This window comes from Mytilus edulis, chromosome 6 (assembly GCF_963676685.1).
Source record: "Mytilus edulis chromosome 6, xbMytEdul2.2, whole genome shotgun sequence".
Lineage (NCBI taxonomy): Eukaryota > Metazoa > Mollusca > Bivalvia > Mytilida > Mytilidae > Mytilus > Mytilus edulis.
In genome coordinates, this window is record NC_092349.1 from 76,343,388 (window position 1) to 76,369,670 (window position 26,283).

The 26,283-nt window shown below is 33.7% G+C and overlaps 1 long non-coding RNA gene across 1 annotated transcript; it reads left to right on the forward strand.

The window, feature by feature from the left end:
• Window positions 1-8,316: 8,316 nt before the first annotated feature.
• On the forward strand, window positions 8,317-9,728 carry LOC139526817 (uncharacterized). The gene is made up of 2 exons (XR_011665187.1): window positions 8,317-8,659; window positions 9,595-9,728. It is a non-coding gene; the product is annotated as an uncharacterized lncRNA (long non-coding RNA).
• The last annotated feature ends 16,555 nt before the right edge of the window (window positions 9,729-26,283 follow it).

The window sequence follows — 26,283 nt, forward strand, 5'->3', positions numbered from 1 at the left end:
TCCCAATTATCAATATCCCGTTTCTCACCAGTAACATACACTGTGCTCCGTATGGTGTGTAATATCTCAATAGATACGGTATGCTCGTGCATGTTCACACTAAACTAAACTAATTTCATATAAGGAGTGTGCTTCTTATAACGAAACAGCACAAAAAAGCGTTATTTTTTAAAAATTCTTTAGAGGTTTTAAATAAAATACATGCTTTTGATGGTCTTTATAATTCTGTTGACAGTTATGATATTTATACTCTGTACACTACACTTCCACACAATCTTATAAAGAAAAACGTTTTTGTGTTTGATAAAATAGTCTTTCGAAAAATCTCATTGTAATTTTATTTGCTGTAACTCTTTTAAAGCATTTTTCTGTAACGAAAAAGGAAAGTATGCTAGATACACTTACTGGCAATGTGAGGATATGATTGAAGCTTTAAATTTTTTTGCTAGATAACATTTATGAACGTTTCGGCGATAAAGAGTATCGTCAGGTAGCAGATTTATTTCTATATTGCTATGAATCTCAGTGTTTGACCAAACTCAGTAAAGACCCATCATTGTTATATTTGGTTGATACATTCAATAATACCTACCGTTATCTGGATGATATTTTTTCGTTGAATAATCCAGATTTCTCTAAATATACTTCCAAAATTTACCCAAAAGAACTTACTTTATTTAAATCTAACATAAACAGCAGCAGTTGTCCTACTAGATTTAGACATTTCAATTTCAAACGGGAAACTTCATACTAAAATTTACGACAAAAGAGACGATTTTCATTTCCTATTGTTAATTTTCCTTTTTTAGACGGCGATGTGCCCCTGACTCCATCATACGGTGTTTATATATCCCAACTCGTTCGGTTTGCCCGTGTGTGTTCTGGTGTCATAAATTTTAACGAACGTAATCAATGCATCACTGGGAAATTATTGTGTCGGGGATTTCGATACCATAAATTACTTAAAACTTTTACTAAATTCTTTCATAGATACAAAGATTTGATTATTAAATTTGGCTGTACCTGTAGAAAACTTATTAAAAATGGTATTTCAAATCCTAAATTTTACGGTAATATTGTACTTAAAGCGAGGAAATCAATATGTGACCCGTGTAAACTCATCGAACCTTTAAACAAACTTATAAGTAAGGGTTATCGTACCAATATTATAATTAGATCTCTGACTACAGTTTATATTGACACTAATATCGATTTTGTCATTAGCAAATTAAAACATAACTAAATTGTATCTTCTTTTGAGGCGGGATGTATAGAGACACAGACACGTTTATCCCTATATAGGTCGCTCCTCACTATCCTACTACCTGTCGATTCATTTATTTTTGGCATTGCACAAGTCATGTCTTCTCTGACTGTTCATGACGTTAAAATACTAAATCCCTGGGATGTGTTTTAGTTGATTTTAGTCTCGGATGCATGATTTTTTTTTATTATTTATTGTTTTTGGCTTTTAACTAGCTGTCAGTAACTGCGAGTACTCTCAAATCGTATGTTCTTGTTAATTCGACCTGTTGATACTGTTTTTGTTATTTTATATTAATATGGATCTGGTCTATATACCAGCTTTGATTATGTGGAATATCTTCTAATTTTCACTTATTCGTACTATATTTGTATAAACTTCAAGATTTACCTGTATTATTAAAACAGTTTCTTTTCAAAAGTGATTATTTTCGAAGGGTTAAATATTTCGCAGTGGTGTCTGATTGAGTTAAGCCTGCCAATTGATATTTTATCGTGTGTTTTTCTATGTTGTTATGTTATGCTATTGTTTCGGAAAAGGGAGAAGGTTTGGTACCATTTAAACGTTTAATCCCGCTGCAAATGTTTGCACCTGTCCTAAGTCAGGAATCTGGTGTACAGTAGTTGTCGTTTGTTTATGTAATTTATACGACGTGTTTCTCGTTTCTCGTTTTTATATAGATTAGACCGTTTGTTTTTCCCGTTTAATTGGTTTTACACTAGTAATTTTGGGGCCCTTTATAGTTTGTTGTTCGTTGTGAGCCAAGGCTCCGTGTTGAAGGCCGTACATTGACCTATCATGGTTTACTTTTATAAATTGTTATTTGGATGGAGAGTTGTCTCATTGGCACTCACACCACATCTTCCTATATCTGTTATGATGGGAAAAGATTACAAATGACACTCAATAAATTTTAAGGACACCAGCACGAATTGGTTGATATAAATGATGTTTCTATGTCTAAACTAACTAATGACATTTTTACCACGTCTTAGATTGTGGATGTGCATCTATATTGTCAGTCTGCTAAGTAGCGAACCTATTCCCGATTATGACTGTTATGCCGATAGTGAATTTACATTGCTTCACGACGTGTTTTTGTATTTCGTACATTCAACATTCGTGTAATCATTTTTTATGTTTCTGTTACGGTTTCAATTGAATACTGTGTTATGTCGTATCGTTTGTTGTCCAAATGATTATAGAACTGCCTTTCAATACCATCATTGTCATATTCCAATATATGACTGTAATATTGAAGATATATTTTCATTGCTTTGCGGCATGTCTCGGTGTTTTGTACATATTACATTCATATACTTATTTTTGATGTTGTTTTTTTTGTTATGGTTTCGTTTGGATAATCTGTAATGTCTTATCGTTTGAAGTCCAAATAGTTATAAATTGACTTTCCATATCATCATTGTCATGACTATTGTTTGGTCGAATATTGTGACAATAATTGCATAAAAATCGAGATTACATGTTAGTTACGTAAGCGCGTCCCTGTATTTGATATCCTGTGGTGTTTGTATTTTATAAACTATTTTTGTTGTTGTACTGTGGTTTGCATGTTGTGTTGACTATTATATTGATTGTTTAAGAGTTTATCTGTTATGAATGTTGTTGCGTGTGTCTGTGTTGCATTTCTGTCACGTAGTGTTTTAGCGATATTTTTTTAATATTGTCAAAAAGTGGGAGTTGTCACAAGCCATTAAACCAGGTTTAACCCACCATTTTTTTTTAAATGTCCTAAACCAAGTCAGAAATGTGGCAATTGTTATCAAGTAATTCGTTTTAATGTGTGTTGGTGTTTAATTTTGTTGCACTTTGGTTTTCCTGTTCTTTGTTAAATACCCAAATTACAATAAAGAACCATGATCGTTTATTTTAATAACTGTGTGACATATCTTATGAAGTTTTAGCAGGGGCGTAGCTACCCGGAGGCACGACAGCACGTGCATCCACGTCATTTTCACAAAACAAAAAACAAAAAAGCAGAAGAGAGAAGGATGAGTTGGTCAATCGGAATCGGAGACTGTTGGTGTCTTTTCCGTCTATCCCGGATATTAGTTTGACAACATAGTTAGGGAAAACGGTACTATTTATTTTGCCATAGGCGACAATACTAACAATTCCTAAATTTACCACTTTTTATAATAAAAACCTGGATAAAACAGTTATGTGTGGTGTTAGTACTTTATTATTCTATTTTAAAAATTAAATCCAAATAGTATCATGACCAATTCCAACGGAGCTTGTTTATGTTATCCATGCCCACCGTCATTTTACAACAAAGGAGTAGGTCCAGTAAGACCCCTTTTTGACCCCAAAATATAGCAGTTTTACAAAATTGTTAAAATGTAAACCTTAAGTTATTCATTGGACAGTAAAATGCTTCTGCTACATAAATTTGGGCTGATTTTGACAATACAATGCACATATATCAGGTACTTGAACCATTAAGTCATGCTAAATTACTGAAATCGTCACAATTCTAGCATTTTTGTTAAATTTTAGACGGTTTCGTGTAAAACGAAAGTGGCCGCATTCGTGTTCATCCTTAATATTGAAATGTAAGTTGTATTTTATGATAATACATAACATATATAAAGGTTGAGGATGAACACGGATGCGGCCACTTTCATTTTTGACAAAAACCATCTGAAAAATGACATTTTCGGCATATTTGGTAGATTTTTCGTATTTCAGCTTGAATCGGTGCGTTTTTTTTATGATTTATCAGTTAAAATCTTTCACATAAACTGATTGATTCAAATAAAATAGACACTTAAGTGTTTAAAAAGTGGTCAAAATCTTTCGTCAGATGAACATGAAATTTGAGGCCAAAATCGGTCCTTACCGGACCTTCTCCTTTTTGAAATTTTGGAAGCCTTTTCGAATAATTCTCTAGAAAATATTTCAACAGGTTTTAAAATTTATATTGTAAATTTACACACTGCAGTTATTCATAGATAATTAAAAAAATATATTGTACCCTTACATCCAATCACATCGCTCCTAATTTGACTTCCTTCACCTACCTTGGGTACACAAAAGGCCAACCTAATGCTGGGAAAATGTAACACTTCCGTTTTCCCTACAAGTGTTGATGAAGCTGTTCATTCAGAAAAAGATCGTAGCTCCGAAGTTGCGTTCACATTGATTCGGCATTCAAAAAAAGAAATGGCAAAATAAAAATTTATAAATTGAATGTTAAAGGAAACACCTATGTTGTCACTTTTTTTAATTGATGAAATATCATTAAATAACGACATTTGGTTTCAAAATAAATTTTTTTGTGGAGATTATGACAAAATCGGAAGGTTACTTGTATCTTTTACAAGATTTTTACTTTTGAATTTGTAATACTCAGTCTAAGAATAAGATGTGTAGTTTTGGAGCACATTTTACAGTGTACAGTTCATCAGTTTGGAAGGAGATGTACCAATCGACATTAATTATCAGATACCTTCGATATCGTTGAAAATATGCCGAGGCGATGTGGTTGACAGGCAACCGGAGACAATCACCCTGCAACCACGCCAAAACAGTATTGGAAAGTCTCATTATTTTTTGCGTTCATATACCATTTGATAAGGCAACTGGACAGTGGAGTCGCGTCAAGTTATCAGAAAATCGCTTCTTTGTGCTGTATCTGCTTCATCGTGTTGTAGGAAATATCACAAACGAACAAATCTCAATATTGTCTGAAACATACGAAACTGACCTAGCATGTAATTTTGACGAATTCAATTGGGAGGTCGCTCGATGCCGAACACGTACGCTGGTTTATAACATCTCGCGAGTGCTATCATGCGATGATGGCCCTGATATCTACCAGTCACGGTACTACGTATGTAATTGAAAACAAATATACGATCAACAATGAACAACGAAAGTTACATAGCATTACTGCATATTCATCGGGATTTGAGTGTGAATGTTGACAAAGTAATAGAGAAGTTTGTTTCTGCCCAGACCCGAAGAGCAGATTTTTGACAATTTTGAGTAAATTCTGTATCACAAATATGTGTTGTTTATGTATTACTATATTCAGAAGATTTTTTAATAGTTTTACATTCATAAATTTTTATCTACATATAGCTCCTCTTTTAACCGTCCTATGACCGAAAACCGAAAAAAAAAAAGATTCTGCATAATAGGGTCCCAAAAATTTGTGGTAGTTGATTCCACATCGTTTCTTTCTAGCTACGCCCCTGGTAATGCATTAGAATCGGAATAACAGTACTGTAGTTAAAGAGTTGCCACTGTCAATTTTGATTTGACGGTCGCAAATCTCCGTTTTACTGTCTCCGCTACGCGTCGCCAGTAAAACTGCATTTGCGACCGTCAAATCGACAATTGACGGTGGCAACTCTTCAACTACAGTACTGTTATTCCTTAAATATAACCCTGATTTTAATTCATGGAATTTTAATCGTAATTTACCTTGTTTGCCTTGGATTTGCATTCATTTAAGATTCTGTTTTGACAAATGTTCAAACGAAAATTGTACAGTGGATGAATTATGGGAAATTAATGAAAAAAGTGTTGTTTAACGTAAAAAAAAACTATGTACATTTGCACCATCTCGTCAATTTAGCCAGACTTATCCACGATTATAAATGATATCTGGGAGTCTGCAACGTCAGAAAAATACACTCGATCTGAACATGAATGAAACATTTGCCCCTGGACGTTCGGCTACAAACAAAAATCATGCATTTTTCTTTGCCTTCTTCAAATTATATTGACAGTATACTATTCCAAGAAGAGAACTTCCCATACATGTACTTTTTATTTTAAATAAAGTATATGAATCAGTCATGTGAGTGTTGGATGATGTTGTTAAATAGTTTTGTTTTTAAAAAAACTATACAAACTTAAAAAGTCACTTTAGTGACGGTTCATTATTATGGATACGGAGAGGAAATAACAGCGCGCTAAATTTTTAGATATGGCATAAATACACCTAATGTCGCTATTAGTCTGCCATTACTGGATATCACACAGGTTCCCGTAAAATTTTGACGTCATAAAACAAAATATCTGACGCCACAATGGAAAAGTGATTGTTGTACGTATGCTTCAAAAGTTCAAGAGGCCGGGTCAGCCAGGATTAGCGATAAGGTGTATTGTGTTCCAAAGTTGGTGTCATTTTTATCATACGATCCGTCCTGACATAGAAATAGTATTGGTTTACAATGACTGAGGCCATATATATTTACATGATAAGTGTAAATAAGTTCAGTTTTGGTTGATGTGCCTTGTGGTCAAATAATTTTGTTAAAACGACTCGGTCTGATACATGTATATCGAAACTACTGAAATTTGTTTACAATTCAATATTTTGAATAAAAAGAGGACTTGCAGAAAATTGCTGGTATTCTAAATTGATGTGGAAATTTTTTTGTAGCCGATGTGTTACAATATTGCTGTCATTTGAATTATACAATCCATCGTGATATGTAACTATAAGTGATTTACCGTACTATGCGGCTATATATATATATATATATTAAGATTTACATTATAAAGTGTAAATATGGTCAGTTTTGGTTGATGCTGTCACATATGGTCAGTTTTGGTTGATGCTGTCAAATATAAAAAAGAAGATGTGGTATGATTGCCAATACAACTATCCACAAAAGACCAAAATGACACAGACATTAACAACTATAGGTCACCGTACGGCCTTCAACAATGAGCAAAGCCCATACCGCATAGTAAGCTATAAATATGGTCAGTTTTCATGGTTTTGGGTGATGCGGACAAATAATTTTGTTATACCCATGAGTCAGTCTGAGATATCAAAACTACTGAAATTAGTTTACGATTCAAAATTTTGATTAAAAAGAGGACATGCTGGCACTATAAACTGATGCGAGCATAATTTTGTTTTCCAATATTGCTTTCATTTATTTTAAACAATCCATCCTGCTATAAAAATATAAGCTTGTGCAATATAAAATTCTACTCGGAACAATATTCCCCAATATTCATGCAATAACCCTATAATATACATGTAGATCATTTGTATTATCATGATTATACACTCCACCCTTACATAAAAATATTACAGATTTACTATGTGACTATAAGACTTACATAAAAAAGAACAAATATGGTCAGTTTTGGTTGATGTGGTCAAATATGGTCTGTTTTGCGTGATGCTATCAAATATGGTCAGTTTTGATTGATGCAGACAAATAATTTTGTTACATGAGTCAGTCTGAGGTATGAAAACTACTGATATTTGTTTCTGATGCGATATTTTGAATAAAAATATTATAGGAAATGCTGGCACCCTCAATTGATGCCAGAAAAAAAATTGTGGTCATTGATTTCCAATATTGGAGTTATTTATATATTACAGTCCCTCTTGACCTAAAATTATAACTGAATTACTGTGCAGCTATTTAGATTTACATAAAAAAAAAAAGGAAATATGGTAAGTTTTGGTTGATGCGGTCAAAAGATTTTATTACACGACTCAGTCTGAAGTATGAAAACTACTGATATTTGTTTATGATTCAATATTTTGAATAAAAAGAGGACATGCTCATTGCCGGATCAAGGGGGGGGGGGGGGGGGTCCAGGAGTTGGAACCCCCGTTTTTTTTACGATCAATGCATTTCAATGGGAGCATATAGTTGGAACCCCCCTTTACTCATGGTTGGAACCCCCCTTTTAAAATGGCTGGATCTGCCCCTGCATGCTGGCACCATAAATTGATGCGAACAAAATTGTTTTCCAATATTGCTGTAACTTGTATATTGCAGTCCCTCTTGACCTAAAATTAAAACTGAAGTACTGTGCAGCTATATAGATTTGCAGAAAGAAAGAGCAAATAATGTCAGTTTAGATTGATGCGGTTAAAAGATTTTTGTTAAACAGGTCTGTCCGAGGTATGAAAACTACTCGTAAACATATATTATGTACTGACTCGTCCGGTTCCGCAATAGTTTTTCCGGGTGTTTTTCCGAGCTTGTTACGGCCATTAGTTTTCATCCGAATTCCACTTCCGGGGAGTTTGAGGTAAACAATGACAATGCTAGTCTCGATCATCCAGCCGCTTTATTTTTCAAAGTAGAGCGTCTGGATGACAAGTGATATAAAAATGGTAATTTATGACATTCGGAATAGTATCGGCTTTTTTAGCTTGTTGTCAAAGATAATGTCCAAGACGAATAACCAAGAAGTTGGTTATTGACTTCGGAAGAAATGACATTACGATAATATTATTGAAAAGCCCGAGTGTACCGATTGTTGTTTAAAGCTATTTATATATTTTTATGACGACATACAATTTATGGAAAACACCATACAGCATGGCGTACATGGGCATGGACGCGAAGGAAAAACCAGCCGACATGATGTCATCCAACCTTGGTAAGATGTTATAACAACACACACTGTAACATAAATTGCAATGCAACCTGATACACCGAGTAGTTTTAATATAATCTTTCATGCATGTCCGTGCAACGAAAACGAACCGTTTATAATTGCTGGGACCACTCGAACAGTCGTATACGATATAAATACATTTTTACGTGTAGTATCGTTAACTTTATGAATACTTGATGTAAAACTGCTATGACTTCGAAATATCACCTTCATCCGAGATAACTTTGTTGTATCTATCTAAATAAGGGAGCCTGCATCTTGATATGTGTAAAAAAGGGGGGCGGAGAGATACACAATGTTTTACTCATTCAAAGACAAACAATCAAAGTGTTTCTAGAAGATGCCATTTTTTACATAGTACACTAAACGGTCAAAATGATTTATACATTCGATTTTCTGCAAAACAAAAGATAGTTAAACAATATTTTCAGCATCAATGAAAAGAGGTGTCAATGATTGCGACAGCAACCAGTGAACCCATCATCATGATTAAGAGTTTATCATGTAAACTAAAACAACAAGTGAAGATAAAATTACCAAAATCTCAGCATTACACAAATAAAAAGATGTGGTATGAATACCAATGAGAAATATCCACCCAAGTTCAAATTATTTGGATGTGAGTGGCCTTCAACAATGAGAAAAATCCATGCATGGTTTGGATAGAGCATACAAACAGGGAATGTGTCAAAGAGACACTGGGCAACCCGACCAAAAGAGCAGTAAACAGCCCAATGGGTCGGGTCTTTAACAAAGCAAGATAATCTTGCACCCTAAAGCGGGATTTAGCTTGCACCAGGACAATAGTTTATAAGATATATTTCTATTATGGGTTTTTTAAACAATTTGTTTTTCATATATATGCTATGCTGGTGACTAAGATTTGATATGATTTTAATATTTACTTTCTTTTGTAGACAAACCAATGATGATTTATGGACACAGATTTTATGTGTAAAATGTGAAGAATTAAAACAAAAATGTAATATTCAGGATTTTAATTGTATCATAAACATGCTTCAATTTTATTAGAACAAGACTCAAACTGAAAGATTTATTTTTTAATTACTGAAGCATCAATCAGTATGAATAAATCACAGTACCAAAAATGCTGGGTATACATTATTTTGACAGCCACCACAAAGCGAAAAAAAATAATACACAGACGTATGTTGATTAAATGAAACAAATATCAAGAAACATTGTTGTGAGATATGTTAGGGAAATTAGATTTGTATTAACAAATTAAAAATCATACGAACAATTAAACAGTTTTTACGGTTGAATTGTATCTCATTTTCATGTCAGGCCCTTTTATAGTTGACTACATTGTATACGGTAGGGAGTTTCTTAATATTGAAGGTCATGCAGTGATCACATTTGCGTATATCCATGTCATTTGAACTCTGCTGGGTTGTTGCCTCGTCACAACATGTATAGCAATGATACCAATTTCCTTATTTTTATAATAAAGGTTCACAGGAGAAGTTATTGTTCTTGCTAAGCTGTCCTTTATTGCATGCTAATACATGATGGAATTTATAAGAGTTGGAGAAGTTAAATACACTTCTGAGTTTTTATGTTTTTACTATGCCAAAAATCCCATTCCATCTTTTCCATGTGCATGATTCAAACATGCATTCAAAGAGTATTGAGTTTCATGACTGACTGGTTATGTTCTATATTTCTCCATGGAGACGGGCTACATTGGCAAAGTGGTTTTGTGTGAAGGTTGGTTCCTAAAAATTTTCTCCCAAAAGGATCAGGCGGTTATTGGTGTAACAGCTAAGAAACATTCAGACTATTCTGTCGTTTGCAGTTTTAAGATCAGTTAATTTTGTAAATGAAAATTGAGTTGGCTTGTTGTGTGATCACGCTAAACTGCCAGTTATACTTGTTTTAAGGGAGTTTTCTACATATAAAATTGAGAATGGAAAATGGGGAATGTGTCAAAGAGACAACCCGACCAAATAAAAAACAACAGCAGAGGGTCACCAACAGGTCTTCAATGTAGCGAGAAATTCCCGCACCCGGAGGCGTCCTTCAGCTGGCCCCTAAACAAATATATACTAGTCCAGTGTTAATGAACGCCATACTAATTTCCAAATGCATTCTTAGTATTTGTATGAGACGTTTTTCTTTACATAGACGTAATTTGATGTGTGCCTTTTTGTAAGGTAAGTGCATCAGATATATAAAAAAAAATAGGACAGCATAAATTATTACAGGAATTTATAGAAATGAGAATGATGAGACAAAACTAGGAAAAAATGGATAAAAAAAATAAAGAATAAACTAACGGTGACAATATACTGATGGTTGGTTGCTTAACGTCCAGTGACAAATATTTCATGCATGTTTAGGACGATGTGATGCAATACAAAGAATAGAAAATAGTGGTATTTTATGGTATGAAGATAAGAGAATAAAGTGGACAGATATGCAATAATATAAGAATAGTTTGATCTTGGGTTGCCTTTTCATCGTCTTGTGGTAAATAATGGTAATGTTCAGGACGAATAGAAATTAACAATAATTATAAAAAGGAGGTCCTAATTTATAGCCCGTTCGGGAAGGTTGGAGAAATTATGACTCACTAAAAAATAAGGGCAATAATAATATTCTATACACGAACAGTGGCGGATCCAGAACTTGTTATTAGGGAGGGGAACTACGCTCACTCATGCTACAGAGTTTCCCTACATAAGCAACCACATTTTTCCTACGAAAATAATGGGGGTGGGGTGGATCCGCCTATGACGAGTGCTGAAGTATTTACATAGGGCCGTAACTAAACCTCAGAATAAAAAGCTCTAGGCAGGCGTTTGGGTGTCGCTGTCTGCGGTACCCAGGTAACGGGGGAATCACGGCTGACACAACCGGCCGATAACTAGAAAAGTAGTTAATGATCAAGTCTTGGATAAAAACCATGACAAAAAAAAGAGTAAAACTTATATAAAATACTTTTTATCAAAGATGAAAATATCCGAAATTTGAATATAAAGTACGGCCAATTAAAGCTTAATTTTGACTCTATATCTGTATTATATGTTAAACTTTATACATCACTCAGTTTCAGACAAGAACTCTGAGAACAGGAATACGTGTGAAATTGTTTGTGAGCAGTTTTATTTATTTTACTTCACGTTGATATTAAAATTTCCCATTCAGCAAGTTGGCCAACACAGAGTGAGCTACAGGAATGTCATGTACATTTACTACTACACTGTTGACTGTTGCTTTTTTTATTTAAATTATATTGGGGATAACGGAAAATCTATTTATAGATATGTTCTATATTTAATTATTTGTTACGCCCCCTATAAATTTTTGACCAGTCTGGTTAATCACCCCAGACGCTATATTTAAATATGTGTCTGGGTAATCGAGACTATGACAATGCACGATAAAGAGATAAATGTCAAATGGACAGTGGGAAAGCCAGTGACATTGAAGAGCTCCTTCCGGTGGTCACGCGGGAAAGGGGAGATAATCTAATAATTTTGAGGTGGCGCTGTAACCAGCGTGTAAACAAAAACATAGCCTGTGCTTCAGACAATAAATTTATTAAAACAACTAAACATCCATCAGTATTTGAGGTTAATTTTTCATTAGAATAGATTTTGTCACACGACTGCCAAAATAGGTATTAAAATAAGTGCTGCGTTACTGAAATATGATAAATCAAAAGACGTCCTCCGTAGATTTCCAAAAAACCGCGGGTAATCCCCCTGTTTGCTAGGAATTGACACAAATGCATCCTAAAGCTTTTCATTGGTCGAGATATAAATAAATGTGACCCAGAAACATATGGGCACATGACTATGTATAGGATTCCCCGTCACTCTGAGTCTTGTTTACATAATAAATACTTCAACCGGAGGTCAAAATTCAACACTTTTCTAACGTTTTTGGAGTTATTTCGGCGCAAAATTAAGCAAATTATGTCATATTTAACAGTTTTTAACCACGAAACTGATTGAGACAATGAAGGGTGATGATGTTTCCAGGATTTTAAATATATTTTACTTAAAAATGATGATCTTGATAATATAAATTTTTTACATGATTCAGATGAATGTATAGATGATATAAATTTGGTATATAATGATTTTGAAACAAAAGTCTCAGATGTGATAAATTGTCATGCACCAATGAAATACAGATACCCTCGAAAAAACTCAGTACCATATATGAATAGAGAACTAAGAAAAGCTATTTTTCACAAACAAATGCTGAGAACAAAATTTGAAAAATACAAAACAAGCAAAACTTGGGAAGCATATAGAAGACAAAGAAATATGGTCACAAAATTAAAAAGAAAATCAGTGAACATTTATTTTCAAGAAAGATGTGCTGGAGGACAAAAATCAAAACACTTTTATAGCACAGTCAAACCATTTTTATCTAAAAAATCTACCTGTAGCCAACAAAAAATTGTACTTGTGGATGATAATAAAATTTTAAACGATACTAAAGATGTCTGTGACAACTTTAATACTTTTTTTGTTAATGTTGCCAATGACATAGGCAAAGGTACTATTTTTGAAGAAAAAACACATCCTAGTATTTTAAAAATTAAATCTCACATACAACATGATAAACCTTTTGATTTTAAACCTATACATGTTGACACAGTAAACAAACTTGTGAAAAAGATCAATATAAAAAAAGCTACTGGCGTAGATCAAATATCATCTAAACTACTACGAGCTGGTGCACCAGTACTCAACAAACACATAACAACATTAATAAATAACACCATAGAATCCAGTGAGTTTCCCAACAGACTCAAAGAAGCTCAGGTTGTACCATTACATAAAAAGAATGATCCACTTGATAAAAAGAACTATAGACCTGTGAGCATTTTACCAACAATTTCAAAAGTCTATGAAATGGTTATGTCTGACCAGTTAACTGAATTTTTTGAGAATATATTTCATGCTTTTTTATGTGCATTCAGAAAAGGTCATGGATGTCAGACAACTTTGCTGAGACTCCTTGAAGATTGGAAAACAGCTTTGGATAATAATATGTATGTGGCAGCTATTCTTATGGATCTTTCGAAAGCTTTTGACTGTTTACCTCATGATATTCTTTTAAGTAAATTATCTGCCTACGGTCTTTCTTCTAAATCAGTGAAATTACTTCAAAATTATCTTACAGATCGTAGGCAACAAATCAAACTTCAGGGAGTACTCAGCAGTTGGGCTGACATCCAGAAAGGGGTACCCCAAGGCTCAATCCTGGGGCCCCTATTATTTAATATTTTTATTAACGACATATTTTATTTTATTGAACATGGTACCTTGTATAATTATGCAGATGACAATACTCTGTCTTATGCTGACAATGATTTTGATAATTTATTATGTACACTCGAAAGAGAAAGTGCTGTTTTAATTGACTGGTTCAGATTTAATTGTATGCAGGCAAATCCTGACAAATTCCAAGCCATTGCAGTTGGAAATAAAACATTTGCAAAAAAACCTGTATTTAATATACAGTCAGCAAAAATATCCTGTGATGAGATTGTCAAACTTTTGGGTATTGATATTGACTATCAACTTAATTTTAATCACCACATTAAAAATATTTGTCGTAAAGCATCCCAACAACTGAATGTTTTGAAGCGCATTGGCTGCTACCTTACTAAATTGAATAAACTGACAATTTTCCACACATTTATTTTATCTAATTTTAATTTTTGTCCTTTGGCATGGCATTTTTGCAACAAAAATAACACCACCAAATTGGAAAAAATTCAGGAAAGGGCTTTACGATTTATATATGAAGACTATGTTAGTTCATATGATGAACTACTTTTACGAGCAAAGGTTCCATCACTGAAAATAAGACGTATGCGTAACATGGCTATTGAGTGTTTTAAAATTTTATATAAATTGTCACCACCATGCTTACATGATTTAGTTGTATTGAAAGACTGTAAATATAATTTTAGATATTCTAATATTGTAGATATACCTAGGGTCCGAAAAACAACCTATGGTAAGAACTCTTTTAAATACACAGCTGCTGTTTTATGGAATGATCTACCTGATGATTTTAGAAAAATTGCTAATTTTAGTCAGTTCAAAAATATTTTAAAGTCATGGAATGGAAATGACTGTAAGTGCACAGTTTGTGCAGACTTTTAGTTAATATATTATGCAAATCTATTTACCATCTAGATCATATCCCATTTTTTCAATTTTTATGCTATGCATTTTTACCAGCTTTTATGCCTAGTTTACACTTATATGCTTTTAGCCTTAACACCTAGCTTATGCTTATATTCTGCTTTTAGTGCTTCATTTTTGTGCTGTGATATTTATTGCATGTGTACTATATTATGTATTGTGTTGTTATAAATGTTGTACTGTTATATAATGTCTCATATGTCGGTTAAAAGCTCATTAGAGCTTATGTTTGTCTATGTTTTATATACCATGCCGACTCTAAATAAAGCTTATTTATTTATTATGATGGGTTGAAGGCTTTACTCCGTCATTTGTTGATGTTTTTCATGTTGTTCAGACTGCTCAAACTCCTCGCAGTATTACATTTTCTGTAGTTATTTAATTATGCTGCAGTGTGTACCAGATGTATGTAGTACATTGAACCTAGGTTAATCTATGAACGAATTTGTTCATATAAATGACTTCAGTTGTCTGGAAGTACCCCCCCTTTTTTCCCAACTTTTCAAAAATTTCAGCTGAAGGGGTAAGTCAAAAGTTATTGTCTGGATAAAAATCCTACACATGTGCAAAGTGTAAGCACTCAGTTAATCTTTGTTTTAAGCCATTTTTTGTAGGGTAATGGTTAGTCATTCTTTGATTCAGTAAATATTAATCTGAAATCAACTTGTCAATTAAAAAAAGTACCAATCAACAAATATTAATCTGATGCATCTATAATTTTCACTTGATTTTAAGTATTCGTTCTTGTTGTTTATATAAAAAAAACCTAAGCAAGTTGGAAGTTGACAATCACACATGTTTATAACTTGATGTCTGTCCTGTCCTTATCATGCATATCAAGCAACATGGTGTACACTAACCATTCATGTTTGAGTGTGTCTGGGCCGTGGGGCATGTTTAACTCTTGAGAACTTGAGATTAACATTCAATAGGAATGCACAATGCCTAGTACATCCAATTCTTAATACATGTCAGAGCTATATGACCATTTAAAGCATCAACAAAATGCTGTATCACTTCTAAGGTCTACTTTGAAATTGGCACATGAAAGTCTCACTCTGATTTTGGGGATCCTGTTTTGTTGCATTGATATTAATGCTTGACCCACATTTTTATTTTACACCAATCTACAAGAAAACAAAGCTTGGACACAGGATCTATAGTTTAATCAGAATCATACCATTCCTATATCTGTGTGCTGATTTTTATGCAATATAATACTTTTTCACACATTTTTCTCCATTCTTAAAAAGCACACAATTGCAATAATTTGCAAAATCATGTGATAGTGTGATAACATATAGGAAAAGAGCACCAGGACATCTCATTCCTAATACTACACAAGGAGCAGGATCTACTTACTCTTCCAGAACACCTGATATCAATTGTATGGTGTGGGTTCAAGTTGCTCAGTTTTCTTTTTTCTAATTTGAATATTAGTTAAGACTTTTCATCAAAAAAGTATGAAAAAAAGAGAGACTACTGAAAATGATTTATTTACTTTAGGTGCAGGGGTTACCACTCTTCAGAAAAACAGTGAAAAGTCGTCATGATAGGCCATTTGAGAGACCTCAAGGATACCTCACTATGTCTAGGAGAACTGAACGATTTTAAAACCTTTCTATTTCAGTCCTTCACACCTAATCAATCATTAAAGACCATCAAGTTTACTTTTTATATCTTTGATTTTTTTTATGTCTCAAATACTACAGTACATACATGTATATGCCTGATATCAGTGACGGATCCAGAACTTTTTCTAGGGGGCTGCTGACTGACTTAAGAGGGGCCCGCTCCAGTGATTCCCTATTTAATCAACCACAAAAGGGACCCTATGAATATGCTAGCTTTGCATCTATGAATCTCAGGTTTTTCAATGACAATAAGTTTTATTGTATTACAACAGCATTATTGTCTTATGTACATTTACCCCACGTTATCAATATAAAATGGTTGAGTGTTTCACATTGTATATTTAAAAATATAAAAATGTTTAGAAATAAACGTTTATTAAATGATAAATAAATACAGTCATAAAAATAATGTTAAAATGAAACATATGTATAAAATATTTTAAATAATTTAAGAGTATTATTATTAAAAAGTCCAAGATAAAAGTAAAATCAAGTCAAATAGTCCTCTGTCCCATACATGTAAATCCTCAAAATAGAAATCCTGCTCTTCTTATTCCTATTAATTTGTTATCTGAAAATATATAATATATGCAGATGATATTATCAAATGAAAATAATTTCGAACTTTTCTACAGTTGTTATATGAAATTATAATATATTTTAATTGTCTACAAATTTCTATGTGGTCCAAGAATGAGAAGGTTCACATTTAAATTGGAATTGAATGCTTTTTATTTGAATTTTACTAATGGAAAACTAATCAGATGTGAATAATTGCCAATGAGACAACTATCCCAAAATACTCATTTGGAGTGGATATATAGGCATTTTTTTGCTACATGAAAGCCTTTAAACATGTGAAAATCTCATAATGTATATACTATGATTGTTTTCAGATGTGTGTTATCATTTCATTTAAATTGAAATCTTTCTTATTTTAATCTTAAATAATCAAAAGGAGGTTTATATATGATTCAACAAAAATAAAGAAATTATTTTAGACTTTTGATGTAAATAATTGATATATTTTTACTGACTTTATATTATATGTCAAAGAAGGAGGTGGGGGATGTTGCAGGGGTCCTGATCCCAAAATCACGGGCTAAAAACATGATCTGCTGAGGTCCCAAATTTAAAAAAAAAAATCACGAAAGAAAATCCTGAGCTTAAAAACACCCAATCCAAACGTCCCGAAAAAGTCCTGCCCTCCATCAAGAAAAGTTAATAATCATATACAGCAACACAAATTTTCTATTTATTTATTCCTTTTCTTCAATATCTTAAATCCATCAACATAATAACATATCAATCTTTTTAATAGGTATATTAAATAATGTTTAAATAAAGTATTACTTAATATGCAACATTAAATTATCTTACATGTATCTGTTATTTAAAAGGTAACTTTTCATTCAATCATTCATATCTTAAATTCTTCATACCAGTAATAGATATTAAATGTATCCACCACCAATAAAACCTGGCCACAACACCTAGCCAATACTGAATGTGGCAATAAAATTCAACAATAAATCACATAATTTGGTTTTTTTTTGCATGGAAGGAGGGACAGAATTTATACTGTCCTACTGGTTAATATTTCATATACCTGAAATCTTTAAAAGATATTTTACATAGATATAGGAAGATGTGGTGTTAGTGCCAATGAGACAACTCTCCATCCAAATAACAAATTATAAAAGTAAACCATTATAGGTCAATGTACGGCCTTCAACACGGAGCCTTGGCTCACACCGAACAACAAGCTAAAAAGGGCCCTAAAATTACTACTGTAAAACCATTCCTATATGCACTATTCAGCAAAAATAATAGTTCTGTTGTTCAGATAAACAAGGGTCTGGATGGGGTGTTTTCCATTACTTTATCATCTATTCTTTACGCTCATTTGTCTCTATTTTTTTTTAAATTTTTGTCCACCATTTCTCTTTTCTCAATATATAAATTAGCACTTCAATAGTTCAAATAATATTATGACGTCTGGCTAGGATATTTTATAATTTTTTTCTGGGATGCATAGGAAGGCGTCCTAGATAAAAAATAAAATAGCCTTGTCAGACGTCATATTATTTTGACTAGCATGTCATTTGCTCTATTCCTTATTACAGTCAATTTTCTCTATTCTTTGTTCCTTTAGTCATAGTTCTCCATTTTTTTTTAATACTTTTAGCCATAGTTCCCAGTGGCGGATCCAGGGATAGGGTTCCGGGATTGGAATCTCCCCTTTTTATGGACAATCAATGCATTTGAAAGAGGACATTTACTTGGAACCCCCCTTTATCCTGGGTAGGGAACCCCTTTTCAAAATGGCTGTATCCACCCCTGGTTCCCTATTTTGTGAACCCTCACCCTTTACTATCTGTAAGAAATGATGGATAGAGGTTTAGGATAAAATTAAACTATACTTATGTAGTTGTTATATTTTTCCTATAATTTTATTTTGTTTGTTTTTGTTTGTTTTTGTTTTTGTCACACACTTTTTGGGTTCAAAAATAATAATATAAAACCATTTAATTAACCTTTATACTATTCGAGACAACCAAACAAATCAGCACAAATGCTTAACACAACCGTAATAATTTAATTAAAATTATAAAGCTAACATTGACATGCCAAAATTCAAGTTTTAATCAAAATTGAAGTCTCGGGCTGAGAAAGGGGCGTTTATTTCGTGTGGTCTGGGGGAATTTAATGGATTTCAGCATCCTAAAAGAGGCAAACATATAGCCATAACCCGATCTGATCAATGAATTATGTTATGGATAATGTTGATATCTTTCTACTAACCATTAAAAGTAATAATAGTAGGATTTCGTGAGCTCAGAAACCTTAATCTGTTGAAAAATGGCGTCGATTTATGTGCTTCCTTTTCGCAGCCTCAGTTACAATTTTAAAAGGAGTGATGGGTATTTATGCAAATATTTAGGGACTCCTATCATCATAGATACTATTTTTGGTCATTTTATATTTAAATAGCCAATAGGATGCGAATGTGTCAGTTATTTTCAGAAGCGGAAAACACCCGCCATATTTTTATCTTCCAAAATAACAACGTGTCTTGCCAGTTTCAGATGTTTGTTTCTTGTAAAATAAAATCTCCTAAAAAGAAAATATAGCATAGTCACCTGTAAAACTTACCTATATAACTAATTAATGATGAAATGACACAAGTTTAATTGTCTTTAATAGTAAATTTCTTGAAAAATCACACGTACACGATGTAAACAAATTACCGAGATGGCGCGATACTGTCGCCGTCTATGTAAAAATCGCGATTGTCGCCCTTGATTTTTTGGCCGTTACGTCATATGAAGGTGAATGAAAGAGCATGGTCGCAAGAAAAGTCTGAGAGGAAGATTCGAAAGAAATTTTAGATTTTAGTCGTCATCACCACACCACAACTCATTCCTTAGTGCAAAAACATTTACACATTGTATATACACAAAACTCATCCAATAATTATTCCCGAAAAAGTGTTAAACTACGAAGTTTTTCAAATAACATTTTTCACATTGACCGTCAACCATTCCGCCATCTTTGCTTGCTGAAAAAAATCTCAACAAAACTCAACAAATATTCCTTCAACTTCAATATACAACTATTTTAGTGAACAACAATTGTACATTCTAAAATTATATAAACATTTATTCCAAATCTCGCCATCCGAGGAAATACGGAGATTTATTCATCATCATTCATCATTCTTACCTTTTAACATTTGCATATTTATTTTAACCTGTCGTATATATTTTACGTTTCGCCGTGTGCTTAAACCGTAATTAATTTTTAGTGACAAAAACATTTTATCAACATATAATTTTTAATATCCAGCTGAAATCAATGTCCGAGAGAAAATTAGAAAAATATCTGAAACGGAAATTACCTGAGATAACCTCTGAAAAATCAAGTACTCCAATTCTTATCTCCGATAGTAAAGGAAATTATTTAAAAACTCATACTGAAACAGAAATTGACCACGAAATCAGATGGTATTGTGAACGGGGTAGATCCACTGTCGCAGGATATTCTTGGCTTGAATCTAATATTCAACGTCTTACTGATCGTTTGGATAGCATCCATGTATATGTCTGGCTAGGCACCTGTGACCTTACATCATACAAGCGTCCTTTCATCTCGTTAGCTTTACCAACTGATAATATCCTGCAGTCTATATTTGACACTTATGATAAATTTATCACGCTTCTCGCCAAATACCCGAACTCACATTTAACTTTTCTGGAAATTCCAATATATTCAATTGTAGAATGGAATAAATATCAAAAGCATCAACAACCATCTTCTTTCAATCCTCAAGACGAAATACTTATATCTCAACTAGAAAAGCTCAATTGCTACATTAAAGAACTGAACACTCAACTTGCTACAAATCCTTCGCCTATGTTCTCGGTAGATATTTCTCATAATCAGTCTAAAAATTCAAAATCAAAGAAGCATCTTACAAGACATAACTACAACTTTACTCTGTACAAAGACGGCATCCATCCCAGCACTAGTCTGGCAAAAGTCTGGCTTAGAAAAATATCAAATCTGATCATCAAAGACTGTTGGCAACCTTAAAATTAAACTAACAATTACATACTTGAGTGATTCTATCCTACATTTTTAAATATGGATATGATTTCAACATTATCAAAATCAAAATCTACAGGCTCGCTAAAAGGATTACATCAATTAAGCAACTCCAAAGATTCAAATTTAGACAATATATCTACTAGAAGTAAAAACTACTCTCTCAATCGCTCCAAAGCTCTGGACAAAAAACAGGAAACATGTCAAAAACAACATATTCAATATGAAATGAAACCTGGCAAAAACTTCGTAATTGAATTCTCCACAGCAGCTTTTGAGGCTACAAAAAACTTCTTATTGTCACATTTCACTTCTGAAAACCTCAACAACAATTTGGCAGTGAAAGAGCAGAAAAATCTTGACTCAACTCACATTACTGTAGACCACTCTTACAGAATCTACAACCGTAAAAATAACGGACAAATTGGCTCGCAACTGAAATATGTAGTTAATGTATACAATACAACTAGCCTGATCAACGTCAATGGTAGTAGAGTTGAATTATTTGTTAATGGCATTTTCAAAGATCTCTGTGCTTACCTATCCAAACATTTTGATTCTTTTGACATTTTAAATAATGAAATAGCCAACTACCTGGAGGATATAAGTGCTAATTATAAAGATAAAGACAGAAATTTAGGAAATTCTGCTTCATCCATCCTGAAAGGGAAGTCAAGGCAACCAACAGTGGGAACATCCACGACGTGTCGCCTTGCACTGTCCCCTTCACCATCTCCACAAATCCTGGACATTTCTTCCGGCTCACCAAAATCTACTCCGTTAGAATCATCCATATCCAAGCCTTTAACCGAAATTTGCCCTATGTGTTCAGAGTTTGTCGTTGAGGAAGGTATAGCATGTGACAAATGTAACTTTTGGCTTCACTTCGAATGCACAGGCATAAACAAAGATAAAACAAACCTAAATAGCATCCAGGGGGAGGATTTTATCTGCATGCTCTGCAACAATGATCTGTTATATGAAGACCGAAACACAAATGAGACTCTCTGTCAAGTGACTCAAGATAATGAGGATATCCACTCAGATTCTATATTATCAAATCTAAGCATAATCGACCCATCTTCTAATACTCATAAACAGTTGATTTCAAACTCTCCAGCAATAAACTCTTCTAATGATGCTAAGGGGGAATTGGGTCACCCAACAGTGGGATTATCCACGACGAGCTGTCCTGATTTCCCCTTGGCAACAGCTTCGGACACTAGTGGTTCACAGAATGAAAACCAGGTGAACATTCCAATTAATGCTGAGATAATTAAACCTAAAACAACAAAAAGAGCTTATAAAACAAAAGATGAAAAAGAAGATATCATCATTAACCAAAAGACAAGAATTCTAAATTTAGAAAACGAAATTAATCAGCTCAAAAATGTAGTGAATAGCCTGTCTTTAAATTCCTCAAACCATAACGTTCATAGTCAAAATGAAAGTCAACATAACCAAAGTTCGTGTTGCCAACAAAAGATTAGAGATGAACTAATGGAGCAACGAATCAGAATGCTCGAAAATCAAATGGTTCAAAATATGTGCATCAATACAGCTCTAACAACACAGCTTGCAATGCAAACAAGATCAGCTTACCCCATGTCAGCACATCCTCCAAATATGCATTGCGGTGCACCACCATTTAACCATTTCCAACATCCAGCTTCAACATCTAGCCACATACCGCTGCACCCTATCCCATCTTTTCAAGCCTACAATCATCATCAATTTATTCATTAATTTCAACCACCAGCTTATAACGACCCAAATGCGCCTCATCTGAACAACATCCATATGGCCTATCCATCAACTAACCATATGGACACTAGGGGGCTACATGATCGGCCACAACACTCTCAACAATGCAACTATCCACAACAGGGCCAACCTATTGGTCAATTTCCGGTTTCACATGCTGAAACTCAATCAAGACAATCTAGTGCTCATGTGAAGAATTCCCAACAACAATCTCATTCGCAATCTTCGCAAAGGAAGCCCTCTCATCTGCCAAACAATTCTCAGTTAATGGATTCTCATTCTCAACACAAAAGGACTTTTCATCAAACTAACCAAGTTCAACATACAAAAGTCTAGAAAACTATGTACAACTAAACAATTGCCTCTAAGGGATAGGTTAGGGAAGTCAGGACAACCAATAGTGGGATTATCCACGACGTGTCGTCCTGCACTCCTCCCTACACCAAGTACAGGAGAAGGGACATCTTTACAACTGCTCTCAGAATCCATAGACTTATACACAAATACAAATCATGATGTAACAGTTTCTCACTCCTCTATAAACATTACCTCTCAGGATTCGCCAGTATCGCCAAGTTTGGATGCTCAAACAAATTCTAATGTCAATACTAAAGGGAATTCTGATCATCCTTTTCGTCAAACAGGCCTTTTCAAACATCCTCCAGATCAAAGAGTAATACTGAGGTCCACGAGACTATAAATATTCTCTCTTGTAATATTGAAGGTATCAAGTCAAATCATCAATACCTACATACACTGGATCTGCAAAATACAATCGTGTGCCTCCAAGAACACTTTCTCTGGGAATTCCAAAAACAAACTATGTCAAAGTTAATACCATCTCTGGATAATTTTACTAGATGCCACGATACTAGTGAACCTATTTCAAATTTTAAAGCGCCAAGAGGACAAGCTGGGGTCTCAATTTTGTGGCCCAAACAATGGTCAAGCAGAATTAAGAAACTTGAAGTAGGAAATGAACGAATCATTGCTATTACAATAGCAACAGAACCTATGCTCTGTATCATCAATGCATATATGCCTACAATAAATACTAACTCTGAAATCCAATATTCTGAATGTCTGGATATAATTTTCGACATCATTGAAAAACATCAATCCAAATATATTATAATTCTGGCTGGTGATCTTAATGGCTCCCTTCTTCAGACTAGAACAAACAAACATGATAAACTTTTGAAGGAATTTGTTCAGGAAGTTTCTCTTTTTCGACCAGATCTAGGCAATCAACCTACCTTCTTTCATCATGCTCACCATGGTTCGTCACAGATAGATTATATTCTTTCCAACAGGAATAATTTATCTAAAAAGTATTCCATTCTAGACAAATCCTATGCTAACACCTCGGCACATTGTGCAGTCATTCTACATACAAATATCAGCATACCTCTTCTTGTCCGCAATACAAATCAAAAGAAAACCATTAAAACGAAAGTTTTATGGGAGCAAAGAGATGAAGAGAAATACAGGGAAACAATCCTAAATGAGTTGCTTCAAAAAAGATCTTCCAACACTGGACATTGATAAACAAATAGATATTATCTCAAATTCGCTTCTTAACGCTCAACAACAATCCATTCCGTCAAAAATTACTCAGCTGAAAGGCCCTAAATGGAAAGCTACCCCTGAAGTTACAGTCTTACTCAGGATGTGTAAAGTTATTTACAACAAATGGGCAGACTTAGGGAAACCAATTGGCCATCCCTTATCTCTTGAACTAAAAATCCATAAAAAAAAGCTTCGTCAACGTCAGCGAATGGAACAAGCCATCGACAGAAATACCATCCATAATAAAATTATGAACACCTCTAGCTCACAGATGTTCCACAGACTCATCAGAAGAAATTTGGGTGATAACTCCCAATCTGCAATAAACTGTATAAAAACTGATGAAAATGAATATCTTTTTCTGGCTAAAGACCAAAGGAAAGCTTTCGCAAACTACTATGAAGATTTGAGTGCCCCTAAACCGGAACAATTTGATGATTTATATGTAAATTTATGCAAAATTCGTCAAAAAGAAATGTTGAAAACACTCGAAGACCAGGAAATACCGTCTGACTATTTTACATCAGCTGATATAATCAAAGCCATTGAAGAATTAAATATGAATAAAAGTCCTGATGAATTTGGATTATGTGCTGAACATCTCAAATTCTCCAAAAATGAAATAGCTCCTTATCTTACAAAACTTTTCAATAACATAATAGAAACTCTAAAGACTCCAGGCACTTTCAAGACTGGCATTCTCTTCCCCGTTTTAAAAAAGGACAAGGATCCCTCTGATGTCAACAGTTACCGTGGTATTACAGTAACCCCAGTCATAGGAAAAGTTTTCGAATACTGCATTCTACCTAAACTCAATCTGCAAAACATTACGAACTTACAATTTGGCTTCACTAAAGGCCTAAATCCTCTCATCTCTAGCTTCATTATATCGGAATCAAAATATGATCAAACAAGGAAAAACAATGAATTTTATATGGGTTTCTTGGATGTTAAATCAGCCTTTGATGTGGTACAGCATGACATTATCCTAGATAAATGATTAGACTTAAATATTCCTTCTTTCCTTTGGCTGGTAATTAAAGATCTATATTCTAATCTCTCAACAAAAGTGAAATGGCAAGGCGATCTTAGTGAAAAATTCTCGGTCCACCAAGGTGTACGACAAGGTGGGATTTTGTCTACTCATCTCTACAAAATATTTGTACAAGACCTACTTTTAGAACTAGAAAGAAACTCTCTAGGTTTAAATACTGGAAATATTTTTGTTGGTACTCCTACATGCGCTGATGATATGGCTTTTATTGAAACAAATAGAGACAATCTTCAAATTATGCTCAACGTTTCGGAAAGATATTCTAAACAACATCACTACAAAATTCATCCTACAAAAACAAAAATTGTTACATGTGGAAAGGTTACAAATGCTGACTGGACTCTATACGATACTCCGGTTACAATATCAAAAGAAGCAACTCATTTAGGTATAACTAGAAGTTGGAAAAAGGAAGGAGAAATAAATGTGGCCAATAGAATAAAGCTCGCAAGACGAACTTTGTATGCATTAATGGGCTCTGGGGTGCATGGAACAGACGGCTTAGATCCAGTAACATCTTATAAAATCTACAACACATACGTTCTACCAAGACTCCTTTATGGTTTGGAAGCCATTCCTCTAAATAAGACTAATATATCACAGTTGGAATCTTTTCATAGAAAGAATTTAAGACATTTTCAATCTCTTCCTCAACGCACGGCTATAGCTGCAATATATCTTTTAATTGGTGGATTGCCAATAGAGGCTGAACTACACAAAAAGCAACTGTCTTTCCTACATAATTTACTGTCTTCAAATGTTCAAAGAGTTGATGAT